The following is a 19299-nucleotide window of genomic DNA, read 5'->3' as shown; positions in this document are numbered from 1 at the left end:
CACCAACCCTACCCCATTTCCCACCCGGGCGCCCTCACCGCACCCCGCGCCCACCGCCGGAGCGCCCGCCGACCCCCCCCCCCCCATTGGGAGGAGCGGGGACAGCGACAGCGGGACGCGTGGAGGGGGAAGAAAGTCGCGTGGGTGGAGAGGTCGGGAGGAACGGGAACTTGTACAATTCCCTTTCTGGGAGGGGGTCTTTCACCTTCATAGTTTCCAGGATCAATGTGTCCTGCAGTTCACATTAATTCTCGAAGCTAGCAGCATTCTTCATTGACGCACGAGCCAAGTGATCCACCGCTAAGAGTCTTATCGGTATCTGGGGTGTGAACGGACTCCTATGGGTGCTAACAACAGCACCAGCTCCCCCGCCCGCCCCTGCTGCACTGGAAGAGAGGGGCCAACTGGGAGGCGGCTCCACCTCAGGCCGGCCAGCGGGAAATTAAAGGATACATGTGAAAAGAAAAAAAAAGACAGGGTCGGAACGGAAATGTGGGACACACGGGACATGGTACGCCGCGAACCCAACACCCAGCGGCGGCCAGCCAATGGGCGGGCAAGTCGGGCGCTCGGGCCGGGACCCCACGGGCACCCAGAGGGTGCCCGCGACATGGCCCCCCGACCGCTGTCTCTGGAAGCGCTGGCGGCAGGAGAGTGCCCGCTGAGTCTCAGGGAGCACCAGGTGGAGGGAGGAAACGGGAAGCCCTCCTGCGGACGGACGACCAACGGGCTGGAGGGCGACCCCTCCACCGGGGTCTTTAAACTTCCGTGCTGGAACAGGACAGTTAGGTACCCAGACAGGAGCGGGGCTGACACGTGAGGCCCAAAAGGCTGGGCGGGTTGCGAGAGCCCACCCGTGGCACAGGGACCCCCTGCACGCAACAGAGACACCCTGGCACCTTCAGAGCGGGAGAGATGTGGCGGAGGGGCGGTAGGTGCTGTGAGGAGAGTGAGCAGGTCCGGGCCACCGTGTACCGCCCCCCCCCCCCCCCCCCCGCCAGTGCACAGGAGATGAGATCACGGAGGCGGTCCAGAAAGAGGCACAATGACCTCGGTATGCCGAGGGCCTTGGCTGGCCAGCAGGCAAGGGAGGTGCTGGCGGCAGAAGCAGCAGTGGTGGAGGCAGAGGCTGGCACATGGAGGCAAGGATGTAGGCAGAAGAGCAAGGGAGAGAGAGAGAATGGAGGAGGTCCCCGGAAGGACCAGACCTGACACCCTCCCCGCACCGCTCCTTAACGACCCCCGCCTTTCCCGGAAAAGCTCACTTGGCTGGCTGCCAAAGCACAGGCCAAGAATGCAACCAGGACCCGGGGACACGCCTCCCAGTGAGAGGAGGGACTCACACAGGTCCAAGAAAGGACCAGACACCCCCTCGGCCTTCTCCATTAATGATCCTTCCGCCAGTTCACCTACAGAAACCTGGTTATGACTTTTACTTCCTCTAGATAGTCAAGTACAACCTTCTTCTCAGCCCTCCGACAGGGCCATGGGCTGATCAGGCCTCACTAAACCATCCAATCGGTAGTAGCGAAGGGTGGTGTGTACAAAGGGCAGGGACTTAATCAACGCAAGCTTATGAGTGGCACTTACTGGGAATTCCTCGTTCAAGAGGAATAATTGCAATCCCCGATCTCCATCACCAATGCAGTTCAATGGGTTACCCGCGCCTGCCTGCATAGGGTAGGCACAAGCTGAGCCAGTCAGTGTGGCGCTAATGCAGCCACGGACATCTAAGGGCATCACAGACCTGTTATTGCTCAATCTCAGGTGGCTGAACACCACTTGTCCCTCTAAGAAGTTGGGGGACGCCGACCGCTCAGGGGGTCGCGTAACTAGTTAGCATGCCAGAGTCTTCTTCCTTATCGGAATTAACCAGACATATCGCTCCACCAACTAAGAACAGCCATGAACCACCACCCACGGAATCGAGAAAGACCTATCAATCTGTCAATCCTGTCTGTGTCCAGGCCGGGTGAGGATTCCCGTGTTGAGTCAAATTAAGCTGCAGGCTCCACTCTTGGTGGTGTCTTTCCGTCAATTCCTTTAAGTTTTAGCTTTGCAACCATACTCCACTGGAACCCAAAGACTTTGGTTTCCCAGAAGATGCTTGTCTATCATGGGAATAACGCCACCACGAACCCAGGCGGCATCTGTTTAGTTATGTACCCCCATTTGTTTTTCTTTTTCTTTCTCCATTTCTCTTTCTTTTTCTTTCATTGGGGGAGGGGATTTTTTTAATTCACATTTTAAATATCCCCTTTCCTGATTTGTCCTCTAGAAACCAGCTATTATTTCCCCTCATGCCTCCTGTTCTATGAGGGCAGTTCCTTTGTCACCCACTCACTCCTTCCAACCTACCCATTCTGACAGTTCCCTACACTGGGGCATCAAGCCTTGACAGGACCAAGGGCATTTGCTCCCATTGGTGCCTGAAAAGGACATCCTCTGCTTCATATGCAGATGAAGCCATAGGCTCATCCTTGTGTGTTCTTGGGATGGTTGTTTAGTCCATGGAAGATCGAGGGCAGGGGTTTGGTTGGTTGATATGGTTCTTCTTATGGGGTGGCAAACCCCTTCAACTACTTCAGTTCTTTCTGTAACTCCTCTCTTTGGAACCTTGTTCTGAGTTCAATGGTTGACTGCAAACATTCTCCCTTCTTCCCTCCCTCTCTTCTTCCCTCCCTCCCCACACCACTCTGTGTTTGTATGTTTGTGTGTTTGTGTGTCTCTGTGTATGTGTGTGTGTGTGTCTGTCTGTCTGTATGTCTGTCTGTATGTCTTTCTAAGTGAATGTCACTTTTCTTTTCTTAGATAAAGTGATAAGAGTCTTACCCAAGCTATGCAAATACGTCGTTTAGGCTGAGGCCAGAGTATTTTTTTCCTCTGTTCTACTATTTATAGACCTAATATTAGGAGCTTCTAGCCTCCATGTAATCCAACCTTCCAAGCTGACTGATTCAATATGGTTTCTCTTGGCATCTTCATGAGATGTTCTGCTTGGACTCACATTAACTTGGACAATGTGTTACAATCTTCTGGATCCTTCTAATTCTCCAGCTTTTTCTGTTTTCCCCAGTGAATAGTTGTTCTCTCAGAACCTGAATCTGTAAAAACATGTCCAGAAAACTTCTGTAAACACATGCCACACACCACAAATTCTCTTTCTTACTCTACTTCTCTCTGTCTTTCTTTTGTTTATTTTTGTCTCTCTTTTTCTACTCTTGTGCATTCTCTTATTCCTAAGCTGTTCTCATGTGAATTGGGTGTATTTTATCTGTGATATATTCTGTCACTTTTTTCTTTGAATTACTACTTTATCTGGGCCTCAATTATGTGACACTTCAAACATGGCTACTTCCTTATATAAACTAACCTTACAACGTACAATCATTTTGCTAATATTTGTCTACCTAGTTCTTACCTGGACTTATTGGTTGTAAAGAATTAACCTTTCAGGATGCCTATATTTATGGCAGAATCTTTCTGTCCTTTCATATATGATGTCCTGTGTCTCAAAGATGAGGGTATTAGAATAAAATTATTTTACACATTTTCTAGAAGGTTGAAAGATTCAATTTAAGTCTTATTTTATGATCCCATTAGCAGCCATCAGTCCAAAACACAAAGTCACTAAAACAAATCCTAGTTGCATTGAAAAGAAAATTATACAGATTTAAGGTTTAAAAATATGAAGATAAAAGAGTAAGTTTCAAAATTCACAGACTCAGAACTGAAACAGGATTGGGCAGGTCCAGGCATGCCCAGGCCCTGTGGGGCCTGCCCTGCCGTTAAAACTGACAGACCACAAAGATAAGGAAGAAGGAATGCAGAACCAGCCCGAGGTATCGGAACTGACTCATAGGCCATCTGGCAGGAAGGGATAAGCCTCTAGCCCCTGACATTCCGGACTCTTTTGCTGCGTAACCCTGCATCTGCGCCTCATTTGAATCCACCAATCAAGTCCCTGTAACCATGCATCTGCTTCTGTACACCCGCTTCTGGTTCCCCAAACCCTATAAGATCCCCATGCTGGAGCTGCTGGGCACACAAGTCCTCCGAAGAGACTGTGTGCCCGCAGGTACCTGTGTTTTCCAATAAACCCTCTTGCTGATTGCATCTGAGTGGACTCCGCCTGGTCGTTGGACTTGGGGATCTCCTTCCTGAAGGAAGATTCTCTCTGAGGGTCTTTCATATGGGGGCTCGTCCGGGATTTGGTGATCCTCCGCCCAGAGATCACTGACCACCCACCGGGAGATAAGCCGGCCGGTGTTTGTCTTGTCTGTTGTCTGTTGAGTCTTGGTCTTGTCCCGTGAACGATCGATCAATAGGCTCAGATCTGGGGACTATCTGGGCGGGCCAGAGAAGAGGCTGATGAGCTCGGACTTCTCCCCCGAAGCCCTGGAAGACGTTCCAAGGGTAGTAGGAGGAGAGGGAGATCCGGATCCATGGCGCCTCCGTCCGTTTTCGGAGGGATCCAGACCCTTGATGACTCCGTCTGAATTTTATTGGAGTAGAGGATCCAAGACCCTCGCTGACTCCGTCTGATTTTTTGGTTTCAGTTTGGTACCAAAGCCGTGCAGCGCATCTGTCTGTTACTTGTTTGACTGTTGGAAGTGTTTATCTTCTTTGTGACCGGACTGTGGTTTTCTGGACATGTTGGTGTCCATTGTTTGTGTTCTGTTTCTGTGTTTGGTATCCCAGAAGCAGCTAAGGTTAAGCTGCAGTTTGGGTCAGGTACTGAAGGTACCAGGCATCTGTGGAAATTGGTTATAGGATGCTTTGTCTTGATCTTGTTTCTCTGGTTTGTTTTCTGTGATATTGTCAAGTGGTTTTTTGGCTTTTGTTTTGTGTTTGAATTTGGATTGACGATGGTGTTTGAAATCATGAAACTGTTTGCTTTGTTCGTCAAAGAGTTTTACTTGGTCCTCTTGGTGCTTAAGTTAAAAGTTAAAAATTGCTTGAGAGAAATTGTTTTCTGCGAGGAGTTTTATCTTTCTCTCTTGAGCCTCCTCCCCAAGGAGAGATGCCCCAGGTTGGGGGGCAAAGAAGCCCCTAAAATAGTTTCAAAAAGAATCTACAACAAACTGTGAAAAACTTTGTTTTGCCAGTCAAAATTTAGAATTCAGACTTTGGCTGTGGCCAAGGTCAGGATTAATGTTTTCTTTTCCATGGGCCTTTAGCCCACTGAGACAGTTTGTTGAAGGACTACTACTGCAGTCCTGGTATTCAGAGACACGGAGAGAGCCATAGTTTTTTTTTTTTTTTAAAGGTTGGTACTATAGTATTAACAATCTCTTTATTAGATGTAAGAGACAGGAAGCCCCAGGTGAACTGGTTACAATTCTTTTGTCAGCTGCTTAGTATCTAGCACCCAGGTTCTAACCATCTCTCCATCCTTTTGTTATTAGTTTTTACTAGAAGCCTAGTGTCATTTGGAGGCTGGTTCTCTTGAGAGGCAGAGCCACCAAGCTGCCAATGAAGGGAGGTACTCCTTAAGGGAAAATCTAAGTCCAGAGAGACAGCTGGTAACAGATAGGCTGCCTCTTGCTCATAGACAAAGCTTGTGCTTATTTTTACAATGGTACTTTTGTCCAAAAAAGGCCTCCTGGTTTAGTTGTGTGACTAAATGCTATTTGTCCTCTTCAGTGGACCTCTATTCTCTAGATTCCCTTCTTGTTTTCTCACCATCCCACTTGAGATGCTTGTTAGTAACTGTTACAGATCTTCTTTACCACTGAGAAAAGACAGAATCCTACTAGAGGCCAGAAAGAATGTTCCAGACATGGATGGAACGCCCTCACTCCTGACTGTTGACTTCAATACCCCTGAAGGTAGGGAGTGTTCCGGGTCTGCCCCCAGGCTCCAAGCGTGGGTCTCCTAGGGGCTGGAAAATGCCCCACCAATCTGGCTAAGATAAGGAAAAGATATGAAGAAAAGGCTACAGAAACTTGAAGGGTTAAGCTAAGTCACTGAGAGAGTTATTGTAAGTTGCAGAGAAAAATAAGTTGATGTGTGGTTCAGGGTCTGTGCACAAAAGAGGACAACACTTAATAGCTGTAGAAGAAGATGCAGACAGAGAGACTGAAAAACGAAAGAAAGAGAAAAAAGAAGAGGAAGTTAAAAAGCTAAAGAGAGATAAAAGAAAAGAGAGGAACATATACTGGCCACAGTAGTTAGAAAACCTAGGAAGACAGTACCTGGCAACAGGAGAGAATTCCTGGCTAAAGATCGGTGTGCCTAATACAAAAAAAAAAAAAAAAGGACATTGGGTCAGGGACTGCCCCAGGAAGAACAAGTGGGGCCTCTCCAGTGGCTCCGAAGGCAAGCCTCTTCGTCCTAGAGTGCTGGCTATGCACAAAGCTAGAAGGAAAGCCTGCCCAGTTGTTGTGTGAATGCGGGGGGGGGGGGGGCGGAGGGTCCAACGCTCTGTGCTCCTATGCTCCAGTGGGCCAGTATCCAAAGACCTTGAGTACAAGGGGCTACTGACAACAAACAATACTTAGGGACTGCCCGAAGAACAGTGGACCTTGGTGTGGGCCGGGTAACCCACTAGTCCATGGTCATCCATGACTGCCTCCATCCCTTGCTCATGAGAAATTTGCTTTCCAAAATGGCTTGCATCGGCTGAAGGGTGAGACCATGTGTATGCATATCTGCAGACTGTGTACGTGGGGCTTAAGACCTGTCTCAGTACACCAGTACCTGATGCTGGGAGATGTGTGGCTTAGTGCCATTCAGCCTGGAACACACCGTTCCTGCCAGCCGGGCAATGACAATTATCACCCAATCCAGGACTTAAACTGTGATAGAGTGGCTGCTGTTTTGCCTTTGAATAGAACGTCCCAAAAGATGGGACCACTGGTCAGCTGCAATGGACTAGATTCTCCACTGGTTGGGCACAATCTTGTCACCTTGCTGCCCAATCCTGACCTGGAGCCACTGCAACATGAGTGTCAAGCACTGGCAGAAGCCCATGGGTGGAGGAAAGACCTCTGTGACTGGTTGATTGACTCCTGCTGAAAGCCGAGGCTACCTTGTCTACAGACAGGAACAGTTCTCTTCATGAAGGTCAGAGATAAGTGGGTGCTGCCATGGTGGACAACACAATGTCATCTGGGATGGCTGAACCTCAACCCCCCCAGCACATCAGTGCCACAGATGCCTTTGCCATCTCTTGGATGCCCTGGTGAAGCCAACAACTGTGAGTACTATTCATTGCTCAGGATATCAGGAAGGAAGAGATTCAGTGGCATGAGGCAGGAACAAAGCACATAAAGTGGCTTGGGAAATGGCTATACAGGAGCCTATTCTGGTTACAGGCCTACAAGAGACAGCCAAGGGGAACTGGGATTGGACTAAAGGGATGGCCCCATTTAGAACGTACAGTAGAAGAAAAGGCCCAAGTTGCTTAAAGGCACACTTGAGGGGAAAGCTATACTCCCCAGAGAACAAAGAAAAGACTCACTTTGCCAAATACAGAAAGGGACTCATTTAGGAGATAAAAAGTTTGTCCAAGTAGTTAAGTTATATATAATAGACTTTAAGATTTTAGCCAGAGAGACAGTAAAAAATATAAGGTATGTCAGTAAGTAAATGCTTAGCAAGCAAACAGGACAAAGAGACCTAGAGAATTTAGTAAAAAGTCGAAGTGAACTTCACTGAGATAAAACTAGGAAAATATGATCACAAGTATCTCCTAGTGCTTGTAGATACCTTTCGAGGAATAGGTAGAAGCTTTCCTCACCAAGCAAGAGACGGCCTCGGTAGTCATCAAGAAGATATTGGAAGAAATCTTCCCCAGGTTTGGAGTGCCCAAGGTAATCTGGTCAGACAATGGCCCTACTTTCATTGCCAAGGTAAGGCAGGGTGTGGCCAAGTATTTAGAAGTCGATTAGAAATTATGTTGTATTTACAGACCTCAAAGCTCAGGACAGATAGAGTAAATAAATAAAACTCTAAAAGAGACCCTGACCAAATTAAATTGATCATGGAGACTGGCGCAGACTGGGTGGCACTCCTTCCCTCTTGCTCTCTTCAGAGCAAGAAATACCCCTTCCAGATTCAGCCTTACCCCCTTTGAGATCTTATATGGGGCCTCAGCTCGCCTGACTGTATTAGATGATGTTACTGAACCAACATGTCATAGTAATAATGATTTATATGCCAGGCTAAAAGACCTACAGGTGATACGGAGAGAAGACTGGTCACAGCTGGCAGCAGCCTAAACCCCAGGGAACCTCGAGACATCTCATCAGTTCCAGGTCAGAGACTACAGCTACATATAATGATACGGAGCCCAGACACTCGAGCCTCACTGGAAAGGAACGTACCTGGTGCTGCTGACCACCCTGACGGCCATCAATTCTCAGCCCTCACCAACCGTGTAGTAGCTGTTGGGGCTTAGAGCTGGGACATAGAGGGAAACTCAGACCTTTAAAAGTCTCCCTAGACTTAATTTCATGTTTGCCCTGGGTTCTATCAAGATAGGAGTGAGGATAGGCTTGATTTCTATTACAAATGATGTAACATTGCATATGTTAGTACTCCTAACACTTCTTGGGACTGTGCCTCAGGGATCATAATCTGTATAAGTTTACAAGTTCTAAAAGCTAGTCATGAACTTGGTGTGTAGGTTTAGATAGTGCCCACATTGGAATCCTGATGCTAAAGACTTAGTAAGACAAAAAAAAAGAGTTGAGAATTACTTAAGGCTATCTAGGTGCTACAAGGGCAGCACAAGGACATCTGCCATTGCCCTGCAATGAAAGGGTTATACAGAATTCAGAACTGCCATTGACTCAGATATAAAAAGAGTGAAAGACTTTTTAGCTGACCTCCAAGAATACCTAACCTCCCTCTCAGAGGTAGTCCTTCAGAATAGGAGGAGATTAGACCTGATATTCCTTAAAGGAGTCTGTGTGCTACACTGAAAGAAGAGTGTTGCTTCTATGTAGACCATTCAAGAGTAATTAAAGACTCCATGAATAAACTTAGAGAAAGGTTAGACAAAAGACAGAGAGACAGAGAAGCACATCAGGGGTGGTTCGAGAGTTCGTTTAGTAGATCTCCTTGGATGACTACTCTGATATCTTCCCTTATGGGACCCTTCTTAGTTTTGCTTCTGCTTCAGATTATAGGTCCATGTGTGTTAAAGAAACTAGTTAATAGGTTTGACTCCTATAAAAGATAGAGACACTCAACAAGGTTGGTTTGAGTCTTGGTTCACTCGGTCTCCCTGGATCACTACCCTACTCTCTGCTATATGAATGGGCTATTACTAATAATTTTCTTGGTTTCAGTTTTGGACCCTGTGTGACAAACAGGTTAATTGCTTTTGTTAAAAATAGAGTGGGTGCTGTGCGGGTGATGGTTCTGAGACAACAGTACCAGTCATTTAGGACAACTGGTGAGACCAAATACGAGACTTGATATCAAAATTCTAAGATTATAATTACTTAGGAGAAGAAGAGGGGAATGAAAAGAAAATTTTACAGATTTAAGGTTTAAAAATATGAAGTTAAAAGAGTAAGTTTCAAAATTCACAGACTCAGAACTGAAACAGGATTGGGCAGGTCCAGGTATGCCCAGGCCCTGTGGGGCCTGCCCCGCCGTTAAAACTGACAGACCACAAAGATAAGGAAGAAAGAATGCAGAACCAGCCCGAGGTATTGGAACTGACTCATAGGCCATCTGGCAGGAAGGGATAAGCCTCTAGCCCCTGACATTCCGGACTCTTTTGCTGCGTAACCCTGCATCCTCGCCTCATTTGAATCCACCAATCAAGTCCCTGTAACCATGCATCTGCTTCTGTACACCCGCTTCTGGTTCCCCAAACCCTACAAAAGCCCCATGCTGGAGCTGCTGGGCACGCAAGTCCTCCGAAGAGACTGTGTGCCCGCAGGTACCTGTGATTCCAATAAACCCTCTTGCTAATTGCATCCGAGTGGACTCGGCCTGGTCGTTGGGCTTGGGGATCTCCTTCCCGAAGGAAAATTCTCTCTGAGGGTCTTTCAGCATTATGTAGGGTGGGAAGATATCCCAGTGATTAAGCAGGCAGAAAATGTTAGAGTGACATGGGAAGAAGATTGTTTATTGGTCTATATTTATGGCTTGCTCAGCCTGTGTTTTTATAAAAGCTAGAACAATAAACCCAGGAATGGAACAACCTACAGGGAGCTGGGCCCTCCAACAAAATTATTGATCAAGAAAGTGCCCACAGGATTTTCATAGGACAATCTTATGAAGAATTTTTTCTCAGGTAAGATTTCTTCTTCCAAGTTACCTCTAGTTTTATATCACATTGATAAAAAACCTTCCTATATAGTTTGTAGGTGAGAGTTTGTGGATGTATATCTCTAAGCTTGTGTATTGAAGTGATATCATTAAAAATTTTACAAAAGAATGGCTATCAATAACGTGTGTGTGTGTGTGTGTGTGTGTGTGTGTGTGTGTGTGTGTGTGTGTTTCTTTAATCCCGCAGGCTTTTGCCTGATTCTCGATACCGTGTCAGTGCGGGCATTGGGCACCAACAGTGTATGTCAGTGAAATTATGTGTGTATATGTGTTTCTGCATGCCCACAGATGATATATGTATCATACTAGGGTATTAAAGAGGACAATGACTTAATCTAAAGAAATGCTTTAGATTATAGCACACTCCAGCAAGAAAACATTCCTTTTTTTGGCATGGGGTAGAAATTGGGCTTGCAACAATAAATTATGAAATATACTAGGAAGAGTGAAATACCTCATTAGGTAAAGATAATTGTTGCCAAGGCTGATAACCTTGGTTTGGTCCTTGGGACATACACAATGGAAGGAGGAAATGAATGCCATAAATTGTACTCTGTCATCCTGTATCCCTGTACATACGTGTATTCCGATTCTCCCATTTCTGAAGCAAGAAAAAAATTACATACATGGAATTTCTGCCTAGTATTACAGAGCAACAGAACATAATATTGAGAATTAAAAAAAGAATACATACATAGTTCATATGAAGGCAACTTGGTCTTGCAGAGATAAGCTAAACAACTTCTGGATAAAATAAGTTCAGACTCATGAACATGTATTACTCAGATTGGTGAATCAAAAAACTTAAATATGGGGCATGTAGATTCCAGAGACTTTTCCACAATGGAATTGTGTAACCAGGGTGACCAGACAATAGCACTTGTATTTGTATCACTTAGATTTATAGGGACCTTTCCTTGCATGGTAGAGGAATAGGCATCTACACTGAAATGTACTGTATGTAACTAGAGAAATAAAACAAAATGTTCTCCTTTATAATCAAATCAGGAATACGACTAGGAGATTCCAGGTTTCTTAGTCACATCGTGAAATAGAATCAAGTGACCTTGTTCCAATATGATATTCTTTGTTCTTTCTGACATATGAGGTAGAGGATGAAAGAAAATACCCCAACAACCTGGGTTTAGGGTAATATACTAGTTTAAAATGTCAAGTGTATGAGTCCAAGGGGATCTGACATCCATCAGGAGTCCTGGAATACTTCCACTGGACTCTCCACAGTGGTTGCCTGTGCAAGATTTAGTGGCTGAATCAGCACTCATTTTTCAAATGTAGAAGACATCAAAATATAGACAATAGGGATCATCCTCATATTCATTTACAAAGCACCCCCACAAATTTTCTATTGTCTTACTTGGAAAATTTAAAAGAGTAAAACAGTATTATTATACTCAAGGGAAAAGCTTGTATCAAAGAAAACAACAATTAAAGGCAAAAGTCTATGTTTTTCAATAGAGTGACTATAAGGAAAAGAAGTACACTTTAAAGAGCAATTGTTGTTATCTTCTTCAAATTTATGGAGCATGGATGTTATAAAATGAATGATAAGATAGCATAACAATGTAGGTTTAGAAGCTAATTGAGAGAGGAGCAGAAATTAAAATCAAAGCAGCTCAGAGCATCATAGAAGCCTGTGGTAAAACCAAATCTGCAGCAACATATTGTAAGCAATACCCATTATGGAAAAGTAAAAGACAATTCAAAAGGCACATTAGTTTATATGATGGACACTTTTGTCAATTTGGATTTACATGCCTCTAAATCTGGAGGGGTTTGTCTCCTATCGAGAAGGCAAAATGTTGTTCCCCTTCAGAAATATGAAGTAGATTGAATAATTTTACCCTCTTTGTCCTAGTAAAAAAAATAAGGCCAGAAAATAATTTAAATTGTAAACGTGTGTGTGTTGGGGGTGTGTCTTTATTAAATTATGTGTGAATATTTGCCTGCATAGGGTTGCCTGTGGAGGCTAGAAAAGCAAGGGTATTGGGTCCCTGAAACTGAAATTACCTGTGATTATGAGTCATCTTGTTCTTTGAATCTAACATGGGTCTTCTTCAGAAGTAATACATGTTCTTAACTTCTCGGTCAACTCTCCAGTCTCCTGTAAAAATAAGTTTAAAAAAATGATTTCTGTTGCCTAAAGACAAGGAGGCTGAATGAATATAATGATACTGAGGTTATTTTTAAAGATGAAATTCATTATGATAGACAATGGGCATAATATATCTAAAACTAAGAAAAGATAAAGTGCAAACAATAAGGAACAGTGTGCTGTATGAGAGATGTTGCAGGGTAAAAAATGACATGAAACTTTCTAAAGAGGCTTGAGTCTGCTTATAAGGTCACAGTACTTTGTGTGTACATGTTTGTGTGGGGGCACATGTGTCTGCAGTTGCATGTCCACAGGTGTGAATAAGGAGGTCAAAGGTCAATACTGGGTATCATTCTCAGTCACTCTCTACTGTATTGATTTTGTGACATGGTCTCAAGCTGACCATGGAATTACCAATATAGCTACACTGGGGCTCTGTCAAGCCACAGGGTTTCTTTCTTCTCCATTTCACAGGCACCAGGATGATTAGCTTGGAAAACAGTCCCATGACTTTTTACATGTTCTCTGGAGACTGCACTCAGATCCTCATGCATGTATCAGAAATAATTTAGCAGAGGTGCTACCTCTTTCTGGCAGTGGCCATGTAGCTGCTGCAAGGAATAGCATATAAGTGCTTCAGTGGCAGGATTCTACTATGGCAAGTCCATGGAAACCACTTCTCAGTTGACAAGGTAAATTTGGTGGCCTTTATATTTAGTACCAAGTTTGCATGCCCTACAAGCTCTCCTTTCCTTCATTGTACTGCATATAGTCATTATCAAAACTGTAGCACTTCATCAGTCATGGACAAGGCCATCTGGAATCACAGAGACTAAGTCACTGTGGATGATTCTACATTTTTCTCAAAACTCTTTCAAGGGATAAAATGTTCTTCACCTCTTTTTGTATCTATCAATCCTCCAGATGTTACCATAAATCCTGGGAATTTGAGACTTATAATCATATCTTTAGAGAAGTACCCAGTCACACTGAGAAAGTCTGTGTCAGTTGTGGAGAGAGGTAGGTCCTGCTTACATAACTGTTTTTAAGAAGCTCTATCTGATCAGTAGAGACATGGAAAATGCAGAGATTATGTTGGATTGATAGAGACTTGAAACTGGCTCTTAGATTGATTACATCTTACAAAGATCTATATATTAGAAAGATGTCTAGAAGATCTGCATTGTAAAATGAACTTGTCTGTCTGCAATTAAAAGGGAATTATGATAGGAGATAATAACTAGAGATAGTTTACCAACAAATGTTTAATTCGGCCTCTCACTATGCATAACTATGTAACCATGTTTGCTACCAGACACGTATATCTTCCTGTTTACAGGACAATCCTGGCCAGACATCTCTTTTGTCTTGCTGAAATTGTGCTTTTTAATGCAAAATAAGTTTAGGTGGTGACTGATCCAAGGAATGGGAGAAGGAAGAAGGGGAACTATTGGGGGATTTGTGTAAAGATAGAGCTTTTGAAATGTGGATATTATGATTTCTTTTAATAATGTAAGCAATGATACCACTGCTTGGATAAGCACAATTGTCATTGTATAACTATAGAAGGCTCAAGTTATTTGTGGCCACTTGCCTGAAAATCAAAAGATGGTCAGTGTCTTCACTTTTGTTAACTCCCCTTCTCCATCTCAAGACCTAAACCATTATAGCTAGAACTGGCATTGGCATCTTCTTGGTTCCTAAATTTTAATTTTTAAAAAATTTTTATTAGATATATTTCTTTCCTTATATTTCAAACGTTATTCCCCTTCCCAATTTCCTGTATATAAGCCCCCATTCCCTCCCATACCCCTCCCCCATGCAGGTATTCCCCCTATACATCCACTTTACCCATCCCATATTCCCCTGTACTGGTGGTCCAACCTTGGCAAGACCAGAGGCTTCCCCTTCCCCTGGTGCCCCAACATGTCTATTCTCTGCTATATATGCGGTTGGAGTCTTGGATTATGCCATGTATAGTCTTTCGGTCCTGGTTTAGGCCCTGGAAGCTCTGTTTGGTTGGCATTGTTGTTTTGATGGGGTTGCATGCTCTTTCAACTGTTTCAATATTTCATCTAATTCCCTCCAAGGGTCTTGTTCTCAGATCAGTGCTGCTAGCATTGACTTCTGTATTGGACATCCTCTGGATGTGTCTCTCAGGAGAGATCTATATCCGGATCCTTTCAAGATGCATTTTTTTACTTCATCAATTGTATCTAGTATACATATATATACATATATACATATATATATGTATACATACATATACATACATATATACATATATATACATATACACATATACATATATATACATACACACATATATATATTCCCTTTTAAGGAGTGGGAGCATCTGAATTTTGGTCATCCTTCTTCTTGAGCTTCCTGTGGTCTGTGGATTGCATCTTGGGTAATTCGAGCATTTTGGCTAATATCCACTTATCAATGAGTGCATACCAAGTGTGTTTTCCTGTGATTGAGTAACCTCATTCAGGATGATATTTCCTAGTTCATTCCATTTGCCTATGAATTTCATGAAGTCATTGTTTTTGATAGCTGAGTAGTACTCCACTGAGTAGATGTACCACTTTTTTGAATCCATTCCTCTTTTGAAAGGCATATGGGTTCATTCCAGCTTCTGGCTATTATAAGGAAGGCTGATATGAACATAGTGGAGCATGTGTCTTTGTTGTATGTTGGAACATCTTTTGGGTATATGCCTAAGAGAGGTACAGCTGGGTTCTCAGGTAGTGCAATCTCCAATTTTCTGAGGATACTCCAGACTGATTTCCAAAGTGGTTGTTCCAGTTTGCAATCCCACCAGCAATGGAAGAGTGTTCCTCTTTCTCCACATCCTCCCCAGCATCTGCTGTCAACTGAGTTTTTTATTTTAGCTTTTCTGAATGGTGTGACATAGAATCTCAGGGTTGTTTTGATTTGCATTTCCCTGATGACTAAGGATGTTAAACATTTCTTTAGCTGTTTTTTGGCCATTCGATAATCCTCAGCTGAGAATGATTTGTTTAGCTGTGTACCCCATTTTTAATAGGGTTATTTCACTCTCTGGATTCTAACTTTCTGAATTCTTTGTATATTTTAGATATTAGCTCTGTATCAGATGTAGGATTGGTAAAGATGTTTTCCCAATCTGTTGGTTGCCATTTCATCCTATTGATAGTATCTTTAGCTTTACAAAAGCTTTACAGCTTTATGAGGTCCCATTTGTCGATTCTTGATATTAGAGCATGAGCCATTGGTGTTTTGTTCAGGAAATTTTGCCCAGTGCCCATGTGTTCCAGATGCTTCCCTAGTTTTTCTTCTGTTAGTTTGAGTGTATCTGGTTTGATGTGGAGGTCCTTGATCCACTTGGACTTAAGCTTTGTACATGGTAAAAAGAATGGATCAATTTGCATTCTTCTACATGCTGACCTCCAATTTGTTGAAAATGTTATTTTTCTGCCATTGAATGGTTTTAGCTCCTTTGTCAAAGATCAAGTGACTATAGGTGTGTGGGTTTATTTCTGGGTCTTCACTTCTATTCCACTGATCTATCAGTCTGTCTCTGTACCAATCCCATACAGTTATTATGACGATTCCTTTGTAATACTGCTTGAAGTCAGGGATGGTGATCCTCACAGAAGTTCTTTTAATGTTGAGTATAGTTTTCGCTATCCTGGGTTTTGCAAATTGCTCTTTTTATCTCTATAAAGAATTGAGTAGGGATATTGGTCTAGATTGTGTTGAATGTATAGATTGCTTTTGCAAAATGGCCATCTTTACTATATTAATCCTGCCAATCCATGAGCATGGAAGACCTTTCCATCTCAGTTCTTCCTCAATTTTTTTCTTAAGAGACTTGAAGGTCTTGGCATGCAGATCTTTCGTTTGCTTGGTTAAAGCCACACCAAGATATTTTATATTACTTGGGAATATTGTGAAGGGTGTCATTTCCTTAATTTTTTTCTCAGCCTGTTTATCCTTTGAGTAGAAGAAGGGTACTGAATTGTTTGATTTAATTTCATACCCCGGCACTTTGCTGAAGTTGTTTGTTAGGTTAAGTAGTTCTCTGGTCGAACTTTTGGGGTCACTTAAGTATACTATCATATCATCTGCAAATAGTGATAATTTGATTTCTTCTTTTCAAATTTGTATCCCTTTGACCTCTTTTCACTATCTGATTGCTCTGACTATGACTTCGACTATTAGATTGAATAAGTAGGGAGAGAGTAGGCAGTCTTGTTTAGTTCCTGATTTTAGTTGGGTTGCTTCAATTTTCTCTCCATTTAGTTTGATGTTAGCTACTGGTTTGCTGTATATTGCTTTTACTATATACAGATATGGGATTTGAATTCCTGATTTTTCCAGGACTTTTACTATGAAGGGGTATTGAACTTTTTCAAATGCTTTTTCAGCATCTAATCAAATGACCATGTCATTCTTATTTTTGGGTTAGTTTATATAGTGGATTACATTGATGGATTTTGTATATTAAACAATCCCTGCATTCCTGGAATGAAGCCTACTTGATTATGATGGATGATCATTTGGATGTGTTCTTGAATTCTGTTTTAAGATATTCAAGGGTATTTTTGCATCAATAATCATAAGGGAAATTGGTCTGAACTTCTTTTTCTTTGTTGGGTCTTTGTGTGGTTTAGGTATAAGATTAATTGTATAACCTTATTATATAATTATTAATTCATAGAGGGAATTTAGTTGTGTTCCATCTGTTTCAATTCTGTAGAATAGTTTGAACAGTATTAGTATGAGGTCTTCTGTGAAGTTCTGGTAGAATTCATACCTGAATCCATCTGGACCTGGGCTCTTTTTGGTTGGGAGACTCTTAATAACAATAACTGCTTCTATTTCTTTAGGAGTTATGGGGGTGTTTTAATGGTTCCTGATTTAGCTTTGGTACCTGGTATCTGTCTAGAAAATTGTCCATTTCCTCCAGATTTTCCAGTTTTGTTGAATATAGGCTTTTGTAGTAGGATGTAATTTTTTTTAATTACTATAGATGCTGCTGTTATGCCTCCCTATTCATTTCAGATTTTGTTAATTTGGATACACTCTCTGTGACCTCTGGTTAGTCTAAGGGTTTATCTATCATGTTGATTTTCTCAAAGAACCAGCTATTGGTTTTGCTGATTCTTTGTATACTCATTTTTGTTTGTACTTGGTTGTATTCAGCTCTGATTTTGATTATTTCCTGCCTTCTACTCCTCTTGGGTTTATTTATTTCTTTTTGTTCTAGAGCTTTTAGGTGTGCTGTCAACAGTGGCCCTTAGAATTGGGGGTGATTTGGAGGGGGGGTTCTGGGTCTCCTTGGGTATTCCATTGTCTTTATAGGTGATATCTTCTGTCCTAATGTGGTCTTTATCTGCTTGGCTGTTTTAACCACTACCTCTAGGGAGAGATCTCCTTAGTTGGATGGGGGAAGGTGGAGTAAGGGGAGAGGCAGGTGGAAGCTCCTTTGTTTTTTAATGGAGTCCTGCCCTGGGGGGGGGGGAGCAAGGGGAAGACAGACTGTTTAGTGTCTCCTTTGAAGCCTTGGGGGTTTTCTGCATCAGCTCAGCCACAGTGCACATCCCCTAGGTGATACAGGACTTAGAAGTTTGACTACTTACCCCACTTACCCCACACTGCCACAGGGTGGGTGTTGGGCTGTGGAAAGCTGCGAGAACACTGCCGGGGGGGGGGGGGTCGCAGGAACTGAGGAATTTTTTTTTAATGTTGTGTTTTTGTATGTGTCATTGTACTGTCTGTTACAGGAAAGAGGAGAAATGGTTTGTCCAATGGGAACATTCCCTTGGCCTATCGGCCTTGGGGGATTCCACAGAAGTCCAAAACATTAAGCCTTCCTGCATATTAAAGAACTAGCAGGTGCCCTGTGGCTTTAAGTGTCTACTGTTTTCCCATGTTAGATAGGGAGTCTGCCATAACCAATTGCAGGCTGTTTTGCAGGCTGTCAGGATTTAGACAGGGGCTAGAGGGACCTTCAGCCAACTCCAGAGAGTAGCTCTGGCCAGGAGCCTTCAGTTGCCCCTTCAGCTTGACCTAAGCTTGAGATGGGGCTGACTGAAAACTCAGCAGGAAAAGAAAGGTTGCTAGTCTCCAGAGTTGGGGGAGGTGACTCACCTTCCCACACTGCAGTTTTGTTGATCATTGTTCCAGCACTACATTGTAGGGCTCTGGTGCCAGAGTGCTCTCCACAGTGATCTCTGACCAGGCTGGCTAGTTGTGTGGGTACAGGTAAAGGGAGAAAGATCTCAGGCAGGAAGGGGGAACATTTTTTTGCCACCCCAACTGCCTGTCCTTCTCCTTACACCCACTGCCTGCCACTTTCGTTACCTGGGCGGGGCTGATCCAGCAGGGGACTGACTAGCCAGTGAGGATTGCAAGGGAGATTCTGGCAGGGATGATTTCTGAAGAGCAGATCTCACCTCCAAGTGGCAGAGTAATAGCTCGTATAACAGAAGCTCATAGACAATGGAATAATTTCTGCACGCCTTTCATTGTGCTTAAATAGTTTTGTGAATGGGTCATTGTCTGACAGAAGGTACTTCCTATTGGTTTGTCCTGAGAGCTTGGGAAGACCTCCTCATATACTTATTTGTAGGTGTGGTCCTGCTTCCACCTCTGATCTGTCTTGAGCCTACATGACCTGTGCTGAAGTGGCTTGCAGCATTGCCCTACATGACTACTCTGTCTCAAACCTCTGAAAGGGGTCTTTGGGGGGTCCTGTTATCCTGGGAAATTGGGAAGGCACCAGCAGTCCCCTTTAGTGTCCTGGGGATTCAACCTATCTCCAGCAGGAATCAGGGTACCTTTAACTGCCTGCCCCTCTAGAGAATTACATTGATGGATTTCCATATATTGAACCATCTCTG

The 19299-nt window shown here is 43.4% G+C and overlaps 1 pseudogene; it reads right to left on the bottom strand.

The window, feature by feature from the left end:
- The window catches only part of LOC120100645 (uncharacterized), a 55965-nt pseudogene that overhangs the window by 28165 nt on the left and 8501 nt on the right, over positions 1–19299 (bottom strand).

Source organism: Rattus norvegicus, chromosome 2 (genome assembly GCF_036323735.1).
Source record: "Rattus norvegicus strain BN/NHsdMcwi chromosome 2, GRCr8, whole genome shotgun sequence".
Lineage (NCBI taxonomy): Eukaryota > Metazoa > Chordata > Mammalia > Rodentia > Muridae > Rattus > Rattus norvegicus.
Note: the sequence above shows the minus strand (reverse complement) of the source record. Positions and strands in the feature narration are given on the sequence as shown.